Source organism: Phalacrocorax carbo, chromosome 6, assembly GCF_963921805.1.
Source record: "Phalacrocorax carbo chromosome 6, bPhaCar2.1, whole genome shotgun sequence".
Classification (NCBI taxonomy): Eukaryota; Metazoa; Chordata; class Aves; order Suliformes; family Phalacrocoracidae; genus Phalacrocorax; species Phalacrocorax carbo.
In genome coordinates, this window is record NC_087518.1 from 61,448,911 (window position 1) to 61,471,343 (window position 22,433).

The 22,433-nt window shown below is 40.6% G+C and overlaps 1 long non-coding RNA gene across 1 annotated transcript in view; it reads left to right on the plus strand.

The window, feature by feature from the left end:
- Nucleotides 1-22,433, plus strand: part of LOC135313986 (uncharacterized) — a 443,735-nt gene that overhangs the window by 91,081 nt on the left and 330,221 nt on the right. The gene's annotated exons all lie outside the window — the stretch shown is intronic.

Genomic DNA, 22,433 nt, shown 5'->3' on the forward strand with positions numbered 1-22,433 from the left:
ACTACTGGCTACTTTGAAGTAACACTTTAATCACCTCTGACCTTGAGTGCATCTCTCAGGTCTTTCTTCTCTGAACTATTGGTAGAGTGTCTCATCAAAGTATTGCTTGAACGCAACAGCGTATTTGGATTGCAGACATTCCTGGAATTCAGTTCTGGATGTTCTTTGTCTATCCTTCTTGTGGAACACCGATGTTTTCCGGTTGCCACTGTGGCCATAGCATGGATAGTGGGGCTGCGCTTCCTTAGACGCACTGTCTGACAGAAGGTAGCAGGGAGCTTTCAAGGGTGTTTAATTCTGAAGTTTCCTTTCTGTGCTGGCTCAGCTTAAGCAAACCTTCAGCAAATGCAGTTTTCTTAGACAGAAACTGGTCATAGGATTGCATAAAAAGTCAAAATAGATGCTGCTAACTCCTAGAATCATTAAGGTTGGGAAAGACGTCTAGGATGATCAAGTCCAACCGCCAACCCAACACCCCCAGGCCTCCTAAACCATGCCCTGAAGTGCCTTGTCTACGTGTCTTTTAAATGCCCCCAGGGATGGTGACTCCATTAATTTAATTTTTTGATATTGTGGAAATATTTAACTATTTTTTTCCATCTTGACTCCTTTTGCTTTGGTTTTTATTCTGAAGTACTTGTTAATGTACTACTCGTTTCACCTTGTACATGTCCAATATCACAGGTACAGCCTATATATGAAGCTCAGCAGTTTTTCAGTGTTACTGAGGTACAATGCCCCAGAATGAGATAAAACTAATGTATATTAAAATGTGTGTTTTAAAAACTTTAGTTCTGATTCTAATTCAAAGCAAAATGAAACTAAAGCATGGCAGTATTTTCTGGAAAATGTAAATCTCTGCTTGGAGCTTTATTGTTGAATGTTACAGTATAAGACCAGGACTGTGTTTCTGACATACGTGCTTATTCTGGTAGTTTGACGTTGTGTCTGGTTTTAGGGAGCTTGTGACAGAGGTTTTCAAATGGGGTTATATGAGAAAGATGACCTATATTTACGGAGATAAAGCAAAATGCTGAACGCATCCCCTTTCTCTCACTCTTTTCATAGGCAATTGCTGCTTCTTAGAACTTCAGAGGGGTGTAACAATGTGTTCATGCGTGGGTTGCTGCAAGGTCTGGGGCAAGCTCAAAATGTTTGTGTTGGGTTTTACTTTAATTTTCCATATACGCCTCGTTTGGTAAAGCAAGCCTTTTAGTCCAGCTGTCACGTAATTGGAGAAACAGTCGCCGTAAATGCTATTTCCATGTACAATTAGTCTTACATTTAAGAATACCTTGGGGGAAATGGATCCTCATCTTTTCAACCGATGCCTACTGAAGGTCAGTGAAGTTACTTTTTATCAAGCAGAGAGATTATTTTTTTTTGCCATCACAGGAATAGATTATTGTATATTCAAAGGAAGTCTCATGTAGTGAAATCCTTCCGATTATCCTTTCAACTTACTTTTAGCATTTAATTTTAAAATAGCAGGAGAAATGTGCCACCTCTGTCTGACTCCTGGTGAAAGCCTGGTGATGAAAGAAGGTGATGAACTGAGCTGCTGTACTCTGCCCATAGTTTGGCATAATTTAGTTCTCTTTCAGCACTGTGTCAATCTATGGTGGATCAAGAGCCAGTGTTTATCCTGTCTATGCATAACCTAACTATATTCTCCAGACGTGCTCAGCAGAGCTGTTATTAGTCATCAAATATGAAGAAGTCAGGCACTGAGAGGTGTAGGACACACAAAGATCAGATCTTTAAGCTTGTTTAGGTGCCCAGTGATGTAAAAAAGCACCAAAATAGGGTTTTTGACAACATCTTTGAATCAAGGGATCTATATGCCTGTGTAAATCCTTTCCTAACCTTGTTTTCATCTTTAGATATGTAAGCACCTTTGAAAATACAGCTTCAAGTTCATTAACAAGTCAAGAGGTAAAGTAGTGGACAGACATAGAAATACCAAATTACTCTTGAGTTGAGGCAGTGATTAAATTTAAACATATTAGTGTTCCACTCTTTAGCTATGCCTTAAATATTTGCTTGAATTTTTCTGTCTAGAAATCTGCTCTGGTGCTTTATTACTTACTATTCAGTGTTCATTATTTGTTATTCTCTTGTTTAAACCATTTTAGTCGTCTCATCAGAGCACTAGAAACATGATTATAAAATTAAGTTGGCCAAACATTCCAGAAATAACAAAGTAGTGTGGTACCGAGGTGAAGATTTTACAAACATTCCGAGGATTGAACTACACTGGCATAAAACATTCAGCACATACTTGGAGGTAATGAATGTTTGAATAAAATTATGGACAATTCCTGGAAAATTTGTGATAAGAGGGAGGACTAAATTCACAAGAATATGGTTCACAATGAATAATTCAGCTGGAGCAGAAATAACATTTGAAATCTTGATTTGCTTCGTATTTCACAAATTTCACATCCTATTATTTATGAAGAGTTAATCTCTTTTCATTTTCTAGAAATCTGAACGTTTTTCAATTACACAAACTTAAAAGGTTCCTTTACGTGGCTGCTGTTTTTTCTTTGAAGTTCGTGCTGTGTTTTCCTAAGTACAAAAACATGGTTTAATTGGTACTAATGAGGTGAAAAATGGTATTTCCACATCTGCGGAATGAGTCTCTGAACATGTTAAATAGTAAATTCTAGAAATTCTGGAACCTAGGTGTCTTGTTAACTTAGTTTGCCTTTTGATATTTTTTGTTTTGTTGAATAGAAACACTTTGTCTCAGTTTTTTTTTTGTGGGAACAAAGAACCACTTGGGTTGATGTTAAAATTATATACTTTTTTTGGTGGTCATGAATTATTTGATAACAACTAGACACGCTGGTGTGTTATGGTGAACACAATGTGTTTTGTGTATTTGTCCTCTTTTCAGCTTACAAATTACCCATGAACAGGTTAGTTTATTTGTATTTCTAATTATTTTTGAAATAGTTATTGGTGTGCAAAGAAATGAGGAGTCAGTGTTCTCAGACTTCCTAATAGTGTATCTGAACCAAGTAACATTTATGGAATGGGAGTTTGCTTCATAAAAGGAGGATTCTGGTACAAATTCTTTCATGGCACATTCAAAATGAACTTTCAAAAATATGTTGCGTTAGTTTGTTTATAACTAATTTTCAATGTTTCTCCTTCCCGTTTTCCAATTCACGCACAGAAAATGATTGTGGCAAGATCGTGGATGTAGTTGGTGAGGATTCCAGGCTGCGCGGGAAGTTGTTGTGAACTCCGGGTTAGGCTGTTGGCCTTTGGCTAGCTTTAGATAAGAAGGTAGGAGTTTAAGTATGACACTGGTTTATCAGCAGAAAAAGGTTGGACTACTTCTTGTAAGACTTATTTAATGAGATTGGTAATGTGAAAATGGAGAAAATAATGAGGTTATTATGAAGCATATAAGCCAGAGGCAGCTTTTAAAGTTGTGCTGTAATTAGTTTGACTGTAAACGTCACAAAGCCTTGTCGTCTCTATGCTGTATGACAGGCTGTACATATTGTACAGAGAGTGGTTTAGCAACTAACTAGTAACTACAGCCTCTTCTGTGTGACACCAGATTTTAAGTAGTATGGATTATGCCACTGCTTCCCCAAACCAGCAAAATTCTATTATTTCTTTTGGTCTTTTTTTTTTTAGAAACACAGAATTGCTTAAGTTATTTTCTCCAAACCGATGACTGCGGTGTTGGCAAAACAGGCACGCTGCTCGGGGTCCCTTATGTTTCTTGAGCGTTTGTCAGGCAGGGGCTGCATCTTCACATAAAAACCGAAGTGCTGGGAGGGGTGTCAGTTCTGAAGATGCAGCAACAGTCATAACAAGGAATACTGTAATCAGGTATTAGAAGAAAGCAGAATGGAGTAGCATTTGTTAGCTTGACAAAGATGGGAGATGTGCTTCCTGGGAGCTTTTCTGAGCTTGGAAATAGCAATTTTTGCTGCTCTTCTCCCCCCACCCCGTGATTTTTCAGCTGAGTTTTGTGGTGTTTTTGGAACAGGAGAACACTTGGGCTGATAGGGAGATGGAGCAGCTGAGGAAATACTGATTTAAGGAACACCCAAATTTTCATAGCAGTAACTTTGGCCTAGTGCATGGCAGTGTATCATTAGGTCTGTTTCTCTTGTATAGTCATGCAAAAATAGGAAACGGAACAGAAATGGAGTGGCCTTAAACCTGAAGACTAAAGGATAGACTCCAACTAGAGCTGGCCCTCGTTCTCTAATGTGTCCAGCAATGATGAGTCACTGTTACTCAGATAAATCAATGCAAAGCATAATGTTATATGGGGTAAGAAACAAATTATTTTCTTCAGAACATTAGTCCTGTAGTAATTCCTACGGCCTTCTCTGTATGCTTTTCAGGTCTTTGTGCCTCTCGTTCTTATTTTTTTTCCTAATTGTATATCAAGAAAATCTGTCACTTCAGCCAAAGGCCTAAAATAATGTCTTGTAGAACCAATTTCAGTTGAACTTGCTGAAGATTAAAAATCTACTGAGGGGTCCATGAGAAGAGTTCAAGCTGTTGTTCTGCAAGGCAGTCTGATTTGAAAGCCAGTGGCGGTGTCAGGAAGCTTTCGATTTCCTGCAGCAGGTTTTGGATTAAGCATTTTGTATGCAGACATTTTAATGAAGAAACGTACTTTTCTCTGTCCCTTGTACAAGTACCAGTGGGTAGTGGGAAATTGAGCTGCACAACGTATCACAAATTCATAATAATTACTAAGTCGCTATTTTTATTTGGGTAAATTACTTGTTATGTATTAGTAAAGTTTTACTCAAACTTCAGAATTCCCAAGAGAAGATTTGGAAGAGGGTATCAAAACAATGCGTGCTTGGTAAAACAAATTTTAATTTCTCCAGATTCATAATATCTAATCATTAAACAATTTCTGGTGCATGAAGCTTTGTTTCTGGAGAAGATAGGGGGCTAGTGGATATACCAGAATGGTTTCTGAACACGGAAGTGAACTGTAAAGTCTGTACTGCCTGAGGGTTTGGAAAAAACCAGGCAGGGAGCGATATTTTGGACTGTTCATAGTTTCCAACATCTTCAGATAAGGTGAAGTAAATTCCTTGATCCTCAAGATAATTACTAATTCTCTCTAATCCCCCAAAGGAAGTCTCTTTATTATAATGCTAGCTCATATACCAGTTTCCTCCTTATCTAATGCGACTGGCTAATTATTAAAATACTCCATTTTTCTCCAGCTGTTGTCTTCCTGGGTAAACAAATTGCTAAGTTCAATTGGCTTCCATTTGCACTTCACTGCTTCTTGACAGCAAACACTCTGTAAAAATGAGCTGCCTCAGGGTGTTTATAATCTCCAAGGGAAGGAGAAACAAATGTATGCATAATTTCTCTAATTTTTTAATATTGGTTTCCACAAAACATAGCACTTAGTTTTGAGTGCAAAACTGTGTTTTTCAATAAGCTAATATCAAGGTTACAATATTACCCTTTTTGTAGGCAGGAAGGCAGAAAGAATCCTTCATCAGGGTTTCAAATCAGTTTCTGTTACAGTGAAAATTGTCTGCTGAGAAGTGCAAGGTAATTAGAAGGTCAAAACAAGGGCAAGAAGGTACGTGGTTTTACTTGCATACAGCATTTCGTTTTGAAATGGCTCAGGCCAAGTTAAACAGTGAACAAACTCTGAAACATGTACTAATTAAATATTTGGTTTCTTTCCTTCATATTGGGGGCACAAGTCCATCAGCACACCTGTGCCAATACCCTTCCCATAGGGATGTCTATCGTGGGTGTTCTCAGTCACGTCGCTGCTACAAAATGCTAATCTCTTACAAGCTTTTTCAGCTCATTTTCTTTACGTGTCAGGCCAGGGGTAGATAATTACTAAGTAATGGGTGTCAAGGAATCAAGTCCTTTAAGAAGGTTCCAGAATCTCAGGCAAGAAACCGCTATAGACTAATAGTTTCAGAGCAGTTCTTTTGCTTGCCAAATGAAATTTTTAGAGCTTCCTTAAAACAAACCCCAAACTCCCCCAAACCAGAAGCCTGAATAAGCTCAACTGTTGAATTATTGCATATTAATTAGCTCTGTGCTCCATTTCCCTTTCCTGTCACTTCTCATGTGAAAGGTTTTGCAAAGGAGCAAGAAGTAACTTAAACCATGCTTTTGGAGTTCTACTTTTTCTGTGTGTGTAGGCAGCAGAAAAATGAGTGGCGATAGGACAAAATTAATATGCAGGGTACATAATATTTTGTTCCCTGTGAAATCTACTGGAGTAAAAAGGGTCTTCACGTGAGTGTTATGACTGTGTAGTGCCTGCAGGATGGAGGGGAGGATGGCAACAGGTAATCCTCCAGCTTGGGCGTACTGACTCCATCCTGCAGGAAGATCAGGGTTATAAAAGATGTTCTGGTTATTATATTCTGCTAGGTTATGTAGCACAAAAACTTTGAAATAGAAAATTTTCCTGTTTCAATATAACACTTAGTTGTAAGAATACCTTAAGAATAATCAGGTTGTTCAGTGAATTTTCTTATCTTAATGAAACACTAATCAAAACCTGTAGAAAAGCACATTTATCTGTATTATTAAAAATGTGAATTAAAGAAAATTCTTTGGCAAAAGCTGTCTTTGCTATTAATAATTTGAAGTTATGATCGAAAGTACATGAGTTCATACTCTCATATAATACTAATGCTAAAATTAGTACACTCAGAGCTAACGACAAAGCAAATGGTAATTTCCAGAAGCATAATATGAAGTTCAATCATACTGGCACTTGCCAGGAATTCATATGTGCATTCTCTTTATTCCCTCTCTCTACAGTGCCTTCACGCTTGGTCTCTCAATACCCTTTCTGATCATAAGCCAAGACTTCCCCGTTATTGATTAGTGCATATTTATATACACACAAATTCATATGCCTATATTAAAAGATATATGCAAATATACATGCATGTATGGTTCTTCACTCATATGTGAGAAATAATCTTGCTGTTGATGAAGTCTGGAGCCGGTGGTGGTGGATGTAATTTCTCGTAGTAGGTGTTAGCATCTGGTTTATGACAAGGATGGCACAGATGTGGCTCTTTATGAACTATTTAATTGTGTCACTGGGTTTTTTTGGGCATTTGTATCACTTTTTGGAAGGAAATAAGTTAGTGTTTCATGAAGATGTGCAAGCATATATTAAAAAAGCTCTATTAGTAATCATTGATTAATACCATAAAAATGCAACAAAAGTACTTCAGTGTCTCCAAGGCTGGAATAAATCGGAAGGAGAGAGTAGGAAATGCCCTCAAATTCAACTTCTCAAAGTGGAAGATCATTCAAAACCAAAAAACCTGAGAAATCTTGTTACGTGCTACAAGTATAAACCATGTCATTCAAGAAGAAAAAAATATCCTTTATTGAGGAGCCAAATTGGCTGAAGTACTAGGTGAGCATCTGTAGGTATTTGGCTCAGTGGCTCAGTCTGCTCTTGTAGTTCTTTCATCACGCCAAGCTCTCCTCCCAGGTTGTGGTTTTTTCTTCTGTAGAGCTTATAAATATTACAGTCTATTGGCAATCTATAAGACTTAAAAAAAAGGAAGAGAAGAAAGCACATAATATTACTAGTCTGATGTATTGTTTTTGCAGAGATACCTTTTGGCATCTGGCTGTAGTCGTCTTCTGCCGTTTGATTGTTATATTACTACTAGATTATCAAATGAACACAAAAAGCCAATGACGTAGTATAACGTTTTAAACTCAACCTTTTTGCAGTATCTGAAATAGCTTTTTTGGAACTGGTTTGATTGTGTGTGAGCGAACTTGGAAGACTATAATTAAGTAGAATATATTCAGATGTAGCTACTATTGTCCTTGATTTTTCTTTCTGAACAAAACAAACATTTGTGCCAAGGACACAAAAGAGAAAGACAGTGATCACAAAATAAACGCTGGCATAAGTGGTAGGGACCTGTAAAAAGGACAGCCATCTCCATGATCCACCTGGATTCCTGTGGGGAAAGGAGGTGATACGCTGGAAAGCTGTGCTGGCACCCAGCGAGGGCTGGGCAGGCGGGAGAGCTGGGCCCAGGGGAACCTCAGGGAATTCAACAGGAACAAGTGCAGGGTCCTGCCCCTGGGGGGGAACAACCCCCCGCACCAGCACAGGCTGGGGGGGCCCTGCTGGAGAGCGGCTCTGCTGAGAGGCCCTGGGGGTGCTGGGGGGCAGCGAGGGGACCCTGAGCCAGCACCGGGCCCTTGGGGCCAAGGGGCCAGCGGTGCCCTGGGGGGCATGGAAAGGAGTGTGGCCAGCAGGGCGAGGGAGGTTCTCCTCCCCCTCTGCTCTGCCCCAGTGAGGCCACAGCTGGGGGGCTGTGGCCAGGTCTGGGCCCCCCAGTTCAAGAAGGGCAGGGAGCTGCTGGAGCAAGGCCAGCGCAGAGCTGCCAAGGGGATCAGGGGCTGGAGCATCTCCCTTGTGAGGAAAGGCTGAGAGACCTGGGCTTGTTCAGCCTGGAGAAGAGAAGACAGGACTGAGGGGGGATCTCATCAATGCTTATAAACATCTGAAGGGCGGGTGTCAGGAGGATGGGGCCGGGCTCTTTCCAGCGGTGCCCAATGCCAGGCCAAGGGGCCACGGGCACAAGCTGGAACACGGGCAGTTCCCCCTGAACATGAGGACAAACCCCTTCCCTGTGCGGGTGCCAGAGCAGGGGCACAGGCTGCCCAGAGAGGCTGTGGGGTCCCTTCCCTGGAGACATTCACCCCCCGCCTGGACGCAGCCCTGTGCCCCTGCTCTGGGGGTGCCTGCTCCAGCAGGGGTGGGACGGGGTGAGCTCCAGAGGGCCCTGCCAACCCCCACCAGTCTGGGGTTCTGATACTCTCACACCTAAGCCAGGTGTCCTACTGAGAGTATGAGCGGCTTTCTGGCTGCCCTATCTTTAAGGCTAGTAGCTCTGCTCTTCTGTCCTAGGCACTCTATCCCAAACCAGGGAAATCCTTGCACTGAAGTTATTTATGAAAGGTACAAACAAATGTCATGTTTTGCCAAATTGGCAAATGGTGGGTTTGGCCAGAAATGGCAGATTGACCCAACCAGGTCAAATGTGTGTATCAACCCAGTTTTAAAAACCAAAAGGTAGAAGAGAAACGTGTGTATTGATTAGAGAGAAACACTGTGCTTTTACCATTCTTGGTGTCATTCAATGACAGAATGGAAGACATAGTTTCTCCAGTTTAATTTTGCAAGAGGTAGAAAGGAAATTAAAAATTAATATCTCTTTGGGGCCTGTTAAAGGAAGAAGGAGGGCAGGGAATACCAGGGACTAATGAGACTGCTGTAGTATTGAGAAAGGAGCAGAGAACAGCTGTGATAGGAACTGGCATTGTGAGAGCGGAAAGCGTTCTTGGGTATTTCAAGGCTGCAGTGGGCACTCTGGGGAAAATACTCAAGAAAGTCATGGAAACAATAACTCATAAATATTTAAATAAAATATCGAAATTTTGTGTTTTCAGATACTTTCAGCCTAATTCTATGGGGTGGGAATATAATGAAGCAGAAAAGTTAAGGAGAAATAATGTAACTAGATGACATGAAGTTTGCTAATTGTGTTTGATCCAGATTGTACTGCTTGAAGTGGCCAAAGTGAACGGATTTTTGCTGTAGGCTACTGTTTCTTGCAATACAGGAAATCTCTGCAAGTTGTATCCAAATGATCCCACCGTTCAGAGGAGGGGAAGAGCCAAGAGATTATTCTGTCACACAAGACGTTTGTGATGTATTTTGACTGAAGTTAATCATTCAGAAGCCTGTGCGGAAGATGGTGCTAATTGTCAGTGACAAAAATGGGCAAAACTGGCTACAGCAAACTAATTGCTGAAGTGTTCTGTGCTTTGTCAGTTGTCTGCATTCTAGATCATAGTAAGCTCAGTATTTAGGAATGAACAGTAAACATACATGGTAGAAACAGGAGCTGTGCATTTCCCCCCCCTTTGAGCTTGTCTCTTCTGTTTTAGAGCAAGCTGTCATAATAATGGCATAGTACATGCTCAGCCTTATGTTAACAACTTTCCGGAGATGATATAGTATTCCCTTTGGGCAGCCTGCGTGCCAGCATTTGGCATATGCACAAAGGGAGGAACTGCGAAAGGGAGAGTGGATGTTTCTGTGTTCAGTGAGTATCTGTGAAAATATGACAGTAAATCTCATATGGCTTAGCGATAGCTTGATGTATTTCCACTCTTTTCTTTAAAAAGATAGAGAACTGATTAGACATCAAATACATTTTTAAATAGTATTTAACAAAACCCCCAAAACTGACCCAAACAACCCCCCAAACCCACTGAAACTGTTTCCTACTTGCTTTCTTTTGGGATTGTTTTATCACAGTGAGGTTAGCCAAGGTGTGGAAGAGATGTCTGTGGACTAAAGGCTGATACCCTGAGGATGTTATCAGAGTGCAGGAAGGCAAGGTTGTCTAAGATGCGCCGCTGTACGCGTGAGGGTGGTGCTGGCCCACAGAGTGGCCTGCAGAACATGGATCACTCAGCGCTCTGAGCCGCCCTCCCTGAAAGCTGTAAGCGCTGGGGAGCTCACGTACATGGTACCCTAGTAAGATAATTCAATATAACCTCTTTCCATTTATGGATATGGGATCTGAAGTATGTAGGTCAGCTCAAATTTAATCCTAATTTTTAGCTTTTAGGTGAAGAGCAATGGTCATCCAATAATCTGCTCTTTATACCGTAGTCGTCATCATGCTGTGTGTGGAGTTTATTTTAAGGTTGGTCATTGAAGACATGGTTCCTAGCACAGCTTTGCATTGTAAATATCTCCTGTGGATTTGAAGATGGATAGTCCTTGCCCCTCTGACAAGAAAGTGGAGATTGTGTTCCACATACTCTAGGAATGACTGACCCTTCAACTCCTCTTAGTCAATGGCTTAAATTTCTAGGTATAATAGTCAAAGTTCTACTAGCTTGCTATTGCCCAAAATACTTGGTCTTTTTCCACAGAAGTATCTGAATAATAAAAAAAGTTCAGTTTTGTTGCCCCGAGCATCCTTCTGATAGTCCCTTGACAGTGGATGAGCACCACTGACCGTACTCACGGACAGCCCCTAAACCCAGTTTATCAAAGACGTGCAGGTAAGTGACGTGTCCTTGTGTCGGTGGCAGCTGTATACCTTTGCCTGTCTAGAGCTCTGACCTCCAGTGTATTTCAGTGTGCTAAAGCATTGGTTTTTCAACTTAAGGCAGAATATAAACTACAGCATAATAGCTACACTTAACTTGCCTAAGTACTACTTGTCGGGGTGTTAGGTGGATTGTAATACCTTTTATCAATATCTCTTTTTTGTTGTTCCCATTGAACAAGATTTCAGCAGTTGCAGCCGTTCTTTGTCCTGCGCCAAACTATTATCTCCAGGTTACATTGTCTAACCAAATCTAAAAGAGATACAGTGGAGTTGTGCGAGGATTTATTCCACTCACTCTTAAATTCAGAAGTTGCTATATTATTTCAGAATAATTTTTTTTTAAAAAGCAATCCCAGTGTATTTAGGTGAGGTTTCTATGGTAATCTGTAATATGCAGAGTACAGTTTTTTGGAGGGCTTAAAGCCAAATATTTTCTTCCCTCTAGTGTTTGGCTCATTCTATTATTAAGAATTTCCTTTACCAACAGACATGTAGAAACGGAAATAACCTTTTTTCCTTGCCTTGCTTGATTTTGAGGAATTTAACATTTCCAGAACAGCAACTCTTGAAATAATAGGTATTAAATACTGAAAAGTTTTGTTGATCCACCAGGTAGCAACAGCTTATTCTCACAAAACCCGCACGTAACAAGCCTTGTGTGTTACTGTGTTACGTGTTTCAGTGAGATTTGCACTGCCCTGGTTTCGCTGCTTCAGTCTTGATCTCTACTGGTGTTAGTGAGGTCAGAATCAGGCTTCCTGACTCTCAAGATAAAACGTAACTCATCACAGAGTATAAAAATAGCTTTAAAAGTTCAGAGGATAGTAGCACGCGGTAGATCAGAGTTACAAATGTAGTAAAAGCAGTGTCCCAGTAGAGTTTTAGCCTGCCAAACTCTCTGTTCCGTTATCTTTAAGAAAAGGCAATAATGCGTGTGTGAAGGTGGTATAATTGCAGTTGCTATGGGAACCTGCCTTGGGTCAGGAAGCTCCCTGAGCTGTGTGGGTTAAAATTTCTGTCTCAGCAATGCATCAATATAATATTTTAAGTAACATCTCTTTAAATTATCTCCCTGAAGATGTTGTTAGGACTGCCGTAGACAGTATTCGACATAATCTCCTCTAATTCTTATTAGCACAGAGCTGTATGCATTTGCAGTTGATCTACCTAAAAGCAAAAAATTCCACTGAGCCTTTTCCCTCAACATTTTTTGGTTTATTTTTTTATATAAATTTATTTTTATAGTGAGTGTTAATTTCTAAGGAAGTCTGGGATACAGGTCAGCTTCCTGATTTGGTGCTTTTTGCAGAGCAGCTTAAGCTGTTGTTGTTTTTGAAGACTTCAGACAAAATGAACTGTCTTCCCCAAATAAATCAAAGCAACTAAGAAATATGTTTTAAAAACAATTCAGAGGAAACTTTTCCAAGTGCTGGTTCCTGAAAGCAATTATATATTTTAAAAAGCTTTTGGTTTCTGAGGTTTTCATTGACATTTGAAGTTCCGATTCTTGAAGTAGCTCCCACTTTAACTTCTGCTTACCCGCAGCTTGGCCCAAAATTTCAAAACTAAATCTGTGTTTTCATGGATACTTCTTAGCAGTTATCATATGAAAAATGAAATGTCAACACACAGTAATTCCCATCACAAGTCTTACAGGCAGTTTAAGACAAGCCCTTTTGAAGATTCACTTGTGATTTCTGTTGTTTTCCCCAAATCTAGTGCTCAGAGGCTCGTGTTGATACGTGGTGCGCTGTGAGTCTGCTGTTGGAGAAACATGCTGCGCATAGAAATGTGACTGTTCGCGGGGTGAGGCTTCATCCCCGAACTGTGAATTTCGTTAGCTGTGGTTCCACTCTAGATTAATAACAGGTGGCAGCTGGTCCCGTCATATTCTGTGTTACTGCATTAACAAGGTGACCTTCACCAAGCATTCCTAATTTATTATTTCAGAGAGAAGTCATGTAAATATAATCTATTAAAAGTAATTACGTGCCTGCTTTCTCCATTACTTTGCATCACGGGAAGCTATACATAACACAAAGTAATAGAACAACATAGATAAAAATGAGTAGGTTATATAGTGGTTAAGCTTTCTCTGCTGCTCTGCGTTGTCTTCCCAAAGGCTACTACGTTATTTCTTCATTCTTATTGCAAAAGGAAGTTAAAAGTACCCGGAGGTAATCACCAGGAGGAAAAGGTGGAGAAATAAAAGTCAAACAGCATGTAAGAGAAAACGTGATCCTAGAGAGTGGGGGGAAGTGAGAGTGCGATGGCAATGCTGTGTTCCTGATGATGTTTCACGCTATGTACCAGCAGTCTGCTGAGTTTAGCTCCTGCCATCGTTCTGAAGGCAAGGACAGCTACTAGGCTTGTTCCCTTCCTTCCTAGTGGAAAAATCTGCGGTAAAGATGGACAGTAGTCTGTGTGTTGCCACCAAGAGTAGTTTGAAAATAGCAGCAAGGGTTTTACATAATGTAGCGCTTATAAATTCAGCAAACTGTCAAAACAATGGCAATAACTTTTGTCCTTTGACAACTTCGAAGGATTTAATTTGCCAGCAGGAAATACACATGGACAATTGTATCCAGTAGTAGCGGGTGCAACATCGCCTTTCCTCAACAGTTAGGCTCCTTGTCAGGATGTGATGTCGAAACCTAATGATATCATAAATTGTATTTATTTTAATAGCAAAAAAGCCTGGCTGACAATATTTTTCATCTGTTCCTAGCAGCAAGACATAGCACAAATGCAGTAACAAGTATGTGGGGATATATATTATTATGCATTAAAATATGGTAGACTTGCGTTGAACTGTACAAATACTTCCATTTCAACACAATCATTTGTGGAATAATATACTGCTCAGCTTGAGTAAATTAATCAGAATCTAGTCCGAAATGAATGTTCACAGGCCCGTAGCTTGAGTTTTCTCTTTGCCGGGAGAGACTAGTCTCAGGAGTTAGCCTGCTGCTTCATGCTTGGAATTTTGTGTTTTCATTTAGGATTATGCATCTGAGCTGTGGCAGCCAGCACGTGTGCATATTTTACAGCAAGTGCTGTTTGGACACTTCAAAGACTGCATTTTGAAAAGATCCACATTATTCTGTAGAAGTAATCAAGCTTGGCACACTTGTATGCACTCAAACTTTCCCCCCGTGGAGCACGATTAACAATGCTACAGCGTGAACTTCTCTGGTAGACGTGGTGAAGTGGCCCCTTTGCCAAAAAGGGTATTTCCTATGTGAATTAAGGAAGAACAATCCTGAGCGATAGGTCTGATACTGCTCGCAACTCGTCCCTTTTGGAGGCTTACCCTGCCGGCTTCCCTGGGGCTGTGTTGGGTCCTGTCAGAAAGATGAAGCTCCTGGTTGTTCTTCATAACTTTGGTAGCTAATCCTTACTGCGGGAATTCAGCCGGGCAGAGTCCCTGGAAGCCACACTCTATTCAGTGCTTGGTCATTGCTTTGTATTTGTGGAGCTGGGATAAACTGGCAGCATAGACCGCAGCCTCTACAAAGGATTATCTGATTATCCACAAATGATTATCAAGGTCCATCTTAATTGTTGCTATGAAACACTGGAGAAGTGTCCAAACCTGTGTAACCAGGTGCTTGTGGCAGTCTCTGGCAGGTGCTTTTCCACCCAGGGATGCCTTTGAAACATTTCTGGCTTATTACAGTGCCTTTTCAGGAGTCTGAGATGAATTTCACACCCTTACACACAGCCACAAGTGCTAGGCAGGGTTTTCATAAAGAAGTTAGTGCAGCTGAGACCAGGGTGAAGGGATTCCTTTTCACTGTGACCTGACATCTTTCAAACAACCTGAGTTCTCTAGATCACTGTAAGAAAACACTCACCATGTAGCCTTTTATCATGCTGCTGTTCAAAAACAAATTTGCATGTACAGGACTACTAATTTACATGTGTTCAATGTATTAGAACAATTTCTAGGCTCTTGTTTTTAATTGGGCAGCTAAGGTTCCCTACTGGTAAGATAAATCCCCATGCAGAAGAAAGGCATCAGGTTCACTGTCTGCTCTGCTCTTCATCCTCGGAGTATACGGTATTGCAGCAGCCTCTGGCAGGCATAATTTCTCTGGCTTTTGCAGACAAGGTGGAATTTAGAGTAGCTTTGAAGCTGCTCTAATTTACATCAGAGAATAAGTATGTTCAGTGTGTCCCTGAAAGGCTCCTTGTTAGTGGGTCAAAATAACCCACTTTTTCTGACCTCTGGGCAAAACCTCTTTAAAAATATGATAATTTGAATCCTTTGGGCTTGGTCATCGTGAATCTGTCTCGGAAAGTGTAAAATTCCTTATAAAAATAAAGTAGGAGGTCACCCTCAAACATTATTCTTTCATTTCTGGTTTTCAAAACAAAATACTGTGAGGTCTTTGCATGAACGGCGTATGTAGAAGAGCTGGAAAATGGATGTGTTACCATGGACATCCTTACTGTAAGATACCGCTGGGACCAGCCCAGCTCTCAGTTTTGCAGTTCAGAAGATTGTGTGTCTTTATAAGCATCAGAGAGGGAATCAAACTCTGGCCTGAACTGTTCAGATTGCGTGTGCACTTAGAAGCATCAGCGAGGGGCTGAAACTGTCCCCTGGATTGTTTTCCTTTGCTATGCAAATTACAGGTCACTTATATTTTCTGGTTTTCTCTGTATCCTTAAGCCAAGACTACTTTGTTTTTCAGTGCACTGCAGGTTTTGGAAAGGTCTCTGAATGAACTCTGCCTATCAGTATTTTTTTGATGGTCTCCCCCTTTGGGCATCCACAAGTGGAGGTGGATGAAGTCACTAATCACTTCCTAACCTAATCAGGCTGGCATGTCTTATCCCTTAGATAGCTTTTATCTGTAGTAAAGCGTGACTTTTGCTGTGCCTGTGACTTCAGCAGGGGAGATGTCCAAATACACTTGAGTAAGGGAAGATTTAGTAACAGAGGAGAGCTGGCTGAGTCACAATTATAGTCCTATTACTTTTGGATGGGCCGTAGCATACAGCACACGGGTTGCTGGGTGATTCCCTTCTAGCAAGAGAAGATGTGAAAGGAGAAAAAGCCAACAGACAGGATATCTGATCATATCTGCAATCCCCATTTTAATCTGTTTTTAAAATATTGTAGCTGAAAACATCTTGCAGGGTTTTTATACTAAGTGGTTTCTATTTTTGCCAGCGCCACGCTTCCTTTAGCACATTTTAAAATTTTCAAATCTCTGTATCATTCTGAAGGGTGCTTAATGCCACATCAGAAACCAGTTATTTACATGCTTCTGCTGACATTGCATGAAAGTGTTTTGTCAACTTCTTTAATTTGCTTGTAAACAAGTATTTTTATCAATGTTGGAGCGCTGTTATTCATGTCAAGTTGCACCTGCCTTTCCATCCATTTCCATGCCTGCAATATTCATGGACAATTAACTATCCCGCAAGCAATTACAGTCTCGGGTGTATTCTGGGTCTCCACAGAAAATTGGGCCATTGAGTCTAACGAAGCCAATATTTCAGACTTAGCTTTTAAGTACGAAGGGCCAGAATGTGGTCTCTCTGCTCACTTTTGATTTGTTCCTTCCTCTACTTGTAATGCTCTAGAGACACATACATCGTGCCAACGGTATGGTTGCTAAAAGTATGACTAGGGAAGTTGCTGTTTCTGTTTAACTTCATTCCTTCCACTTGCTCAGGGCATCCAGAGAAAGAAAAAAGGGCAGAACTTGCAACGTGTTTAAGAGGCGAGAGATGCTCTCATCTTCCTTTGCCTGGAGTAAGACGCAGGAATGACCAGAGTCTCCAAGGAAGCGTTCTGTGCAGGTATAGCAGAAAGAGTGGAAACAACGTTCACAGAATATTATGCCTAAGAACTGAATCCATTTTTCTTTAATATATGCTATAGCAAAGCATGGCGTATCTTCTTTTAAAATATTTTATGCCATTTTGTAGGTAGAACTCAGCATTATTTGATTAGCTACACAAATTGTGGTATGAAGGACCCTAAATAAAGAAATATGGGGGCAAACTGCAGATTTTAAATCATGTTTTAGTGCCATATTACCACATTCCATTGAGAAGTATTGGTAACAGTCAGATTTTGCTGAAGTGAAAGGTAGTTGCAAGCAGTATCTTGAGAACATACAGAATCTGATTGATTTTTTTACACCAGCTTGTATCTCTAGCTGCTATGCTGGGAGGAATTGAAAAGGCCAGAGAGGCCCTGCCACTGTTTAAAATCTGTTTCCTTTTAGTGTAAGTGTAGATACGGTGTTGCCTACTTAACTGAATGCAGAATCAGGTGGTCCTCATCTTCCTCCCTATTCTCAGTTTCTAGGCTGAGATCTGCCTTTGCAAAAATCACACAGCAGCCTGCTCCTTTACTTTCACCATTTGTGCAGTAAGGACGAGCTTAAATATGCTCTGCAGACTGCAGTGGAAGTTTTGTGGTTCCTTCATACTCTTCTCCTTTCCCTTTAAACAGTATTAAAATAAGGAGGAGGCAGACTGCAGCACCATGCCTGCTCACTAGTTATCTGCCGCTTCTTATCCTGCCTGCAGGGAAATATGGACGTAGTAGCTCAGCTGACAACTCCAAGGCATCTCGTCCTGGATCCAGCTTCTGCTTACTGCCTCCTCCTAGCTGGTCTGCACACAGCTCCGGTGCAGGCCTTCGCTCTGCTGTCGCGTCGCTTCATCGCAGAGGGAAAGCTTCGCTATCTTAAAGTAGACCATCTTTCCCTATTATGGAGAGCTCTTGGACCTTGGAGATAAATAAGCAGAACGTGGTGCCGGTGTAATACTAGCTCACAAAATATTGTCCTAAGAGAACAAACACAGCTCTGACGTGGCGGAATTTATCCGTGTTGCTTCTGCAGTTCTTACAGCAGCTTTTAGTCTTTAGGTTCAGAATTGTTTGGGTGTGCAATACGTCCTGGCAGGTACTGCGGTTTCTTTGTGGTATCGTTTAATTTATGGTTTATCTAAATGAAGGCCCATGGTCAGGATTACAAGTCAGGGATGTCTTTTCATGGTCTGAAACAATTGCTTCGTAAACATTTCAGGATGAAAAGCAAGGATATTTTCTGGCCCGTTGTTTGACCCTGTGCTTGCAATATATTCAGTGTTACTTTCCTCAGCTATCACATCAAATATATTTTGATGAAACACCTCATTAGAAATAAATGAGTTTTGTTCTTGGTAGGAGAACTGACTCTTATTCTTCAACCGAATTCAGACTAAAGCTGTCAGATCACGTAGAGAGATATCCAAAAGCAATGAAAACAAATCCATTAGTGCCAAGTGTGCGCGCGTTGCCATAACATTGTTGCAGCATTAATTATTTCTAACACACAGTAACAAGATGGCACATCAGTAAGAAGACGGGATACAGACTAAATATAAACTGGATGAATGATATATAACTACAGAAAATCAAATGTCTTTGGATCAAAAGGATCTCAAGTTTAAATAAATTGAATAGATTGGCCCTGTGTCTTCATAATTTATTGATTAAAGAAGCAGGCAAAATACACTGAAGACCTAATGAAATGCTTAGTGTTGTAATCAGGTTTTTTCCTTATTGCTTGAGTTCAAGAGAATATGAATATCTGGCAATATTCGCTCCGATATTTGTTTTTCAGAGGGGTATCTCCTCTAAATGATAAACTTTGTTACTGTCTTTGCCAAAATATGGTGACAAGTGTAATCAGCGTACAGGTGACAGCATACAGAAGTCGGTGGCAGAGGTGATGCTTCCTCACGAAACGTTGAAGATGCAGTATTTATGTTCTCAAAGTGAAGAGGCCTGTCCAGTGACGCTCTGTAAATTCCCAGCATTTCAGAGAGGCAGGAAGAGTTTGTTTTACAAAAGAGTGGAAATGGAAATTATTCTGTTTCCATTTTACAGGTGAAGAGTGGTGGCAGAGGGAGCAAGGGAATTATAAAATCTAACTTCCAACTGCAGTGGGAGGCGGGTGTGAAAATGCCCCTGTAGAGACGTTGTTGGGTATAAGCAGACAGAAGCGTGTGTTAGCCTGAAATTTGATAAGGGCTAGTTCTCAGCAGTAATTAACAAAAAATCCAGAAGACGTAACTGAAAACCTGAGGGATGTTTGCTATGCTTACGTGCTGTCTGCAGGCATCGTTCGCTTGCGCCGTTCTAGCATTCGAAAACGCTCTTTGGTAACCCTCATACATACGTAATGCAGAATCATCGTTATTCACCAGCAAAATATCAGTATAGAGCAGCGTAACAGAAAGCTGGTCCCAGAACATGATAATTGGGGTGGCGAGGCAAGCTTAAAACTGACCCCAGTGTTGCAGAGGCGTGTGCGTGGATTTGTTTGAACTCTGGAATCTGCTAATCGCCCTGAATGCTCTACTTTCAGAACAAGTTCAGCATATATGAAGTCCACATAGAGTTACGGCCAGGCAGCCGCAACACGGCGCCAGCCTGTGCCGCAGCGTCGCTTCCGACAGCGGTTGATACAGATGAGCCACGTCGTCAGGGAAAGTGAGAAGAGTCCCATAACCCGGTGGGTTAGAAAGTGTAATGGAAGCAATTACCTGCCGCAGGGCAGCAGACCCGCGGGCAGTCTTGGACGTTGCCTCCGTGCAGCCCACCCTTCAGAGCAGGTCGCCGTCTCGGCAGCCCCCGCAGCACCCTTGCCTTCTGAATGATGAGCCAGAATCCAGTTTTGTCTCGGTTTTACTGGCATGTCTGCTTTGTGAATAGCTACAGCGGATTAAATACAGAAATACAATCTGTTCAACCTGTTTTAATTCAAACCGATATAACAAAATAGGTATAAACAGAAACCATCGCTTCACTCATCAAGGTTCATTATGCGGTCAGAAGGTTTCAGCGTATCGCTATTTTTTTGAATGCTTGATCAGATATTTCGCTGTGAAATATTCTATACTAAATTGCTAATGTTGATATTTAAATATCCTTTGTTATTGGCGTTTTAAAAGCCTCCCACCCTGAGGTTAGTCAATTTATTATCTAAAAATTCTTTGTACTTTCAAAATAAAATAGAAGAAAAGCGGTTCAACTCACAGTATGATAGTTGGTAACGTGCATCTAAATCTGCTCCCCAAATTGGAGGAGTTTTTTCTCCTTATAAATTCAGAAAGACAAGTAATTGAAAATCTTTTGTAACAAAAATCCCATCAGTTTTGAACAGATAGCCCAGGTACAAACTTTCACCCTGATTTGATTTGAAATTGCCTGATAGTAAATGTACAAAATTGGGGGCAAAGCTGTTAAAAGCTCGCAGAGCATGGTTTGAGCTCTTGTCCAGGTATTGCTGAAAAATAAAGGTGGTTTTTTACCCTGTATTTTTGCCTTTATCTGTAAAATATTGCTCTTGGTGTAACTGCAAAGTGAAGACAATTATTCTCTAATGCTATGTATTTGCTAGACAAGCACAGGGCTAGGATTCATAGCTGATTCACTCAATTACTGTTTTCAACAATGTTCTTACCAGGATATTGCTTTTTGGGCACTTAAGAAAACTGAATAAGATTGGATTTTATGCAAGATGAACCATAAAGGAAAAAACCCCACACCACCAGCACATGGTTATTGGCCTTAAAAACCATAAATTGTCAATTTAACACTTGATGTTTCTTGAATGTTCTGATTTGTTTTTTTTTTCTTTAAGTATCAGGAAACAAAGGTGTCTGAAAACAGTAGCACAATCAACATGAAATCTATTAAGCAGCAGAGTAATTGCCTTTTATGTGTTTTAAAATACAGCTGTGGTTCTAATTTTAGGAAATAATTAATCCCATTTGTTCCAAGCACTGCAGAATCCCCCTTCATCTACCACTGGCTAAAAAAGAAATAAATAATTTTGCAGCTACTGCTAGTAACGTTCACTTCTGCTGTGGAGATTATGCACTCAGTAAAAATATTTCTTTCTCTGTCTCTTTTTACACATTCTGAGCTAGGAATGAAAATGCAAATAAAGCCATATCAGCGTTGCACCTTCTTATAGGGCAAAATCCTGAACCTGCAAAAGTCGATGGGATTTTTTAGGCACCTTTTTCATGCTTCCTATCTTTTCCTTTTTTTTTATTAATTCATGCACTTCAAAATATGTAAGGGTTGACCACATATTAAATATATTCAACTAACAGAAAAATAGATTAGGGTTGAGACAGCAGTTTGAGCAGCTTATCTATTTCATGAGAATATTTTACGTAACTTAACAAGCTTAAGTTGCAGAAGGAGATTTACTTGTCCTGCCCACAGTGACCACGGAGTAGAATTTACTTCTCTTTTCTTCGCAGCAGTCTCTTACAGTCACCTACCACCATGTGAATCCCCATTTTTTTTTTTCTCCCATACAGTAAAGAAATCTAACTCTTTCAAGCAGAGGCCGGATTTTCTAGATTTCAGATGACCCGATGATCTTCTCTGGGCTTTGGTTGTTTCTCATCTTTCTTGAATGGGATGCTGTAAATCAGCTACAGCATTGTAGCCTGTGTGATGAATTTCCAGAGCTTGTAAGATTTAGTTCATGTATTTATGTCCAACGCCTCGACTTGTGTGTGACATGTACCAACATGCATATTAGTACAGTTGATTTTTTTTTCACAGTAGGAGAGTTTTAATTTTGCTTTCATCTGGAGGTCAAGAATAAACCTATATTCTTTTTTTTTTAGAACAGCTCTCATTGCTATCCTGTATTTTCATAGTAGACTGCAAATAGCACTTTATACTCATGCTGATTGCACTATATTGCATATATTTCAGACAATTTGTTTTTTTCAAGGCTTTTCATGCTACTCCGCCAGAAATAGTTTTGTCAGAAGAGCGCCTTATGCTTCCTTTGTTTGGATCTGCAGCGCTATCAGCAATAGTGAAAAGTTTAGCAAGTTTTTGGTTTGTGGCTCTGGGCAAAATGAAAGTTGATTTGGCATTGAGAAAATAACACTGATTCCAGCTGAATTCTTCTTTTTAACCATACACAGAACCTGCCAAACAAGTGGAAACTCTCAAAATGGAACATGGAAGAAAACTTCACTAATTTTCAAATCTATCCTGGCTAAATAGTAAGGCCAGGGGGAGTTGTCCAGTGCTTGCCAGGAGACCGTCAAGGCAACTAGTTAAATTAGCCGGTGACTACATTAGGCTGTCCAGAAAAGCTGCTGCTTCCCCGTGACGCTGTGCCTGCAGTACCTGAGGTGCTAGGGGGGGAGACGGTACAGCTATGCAGCTAACGCGGGTACACGGCCGCGGTGTTCGCCGCTTCAGGGGCT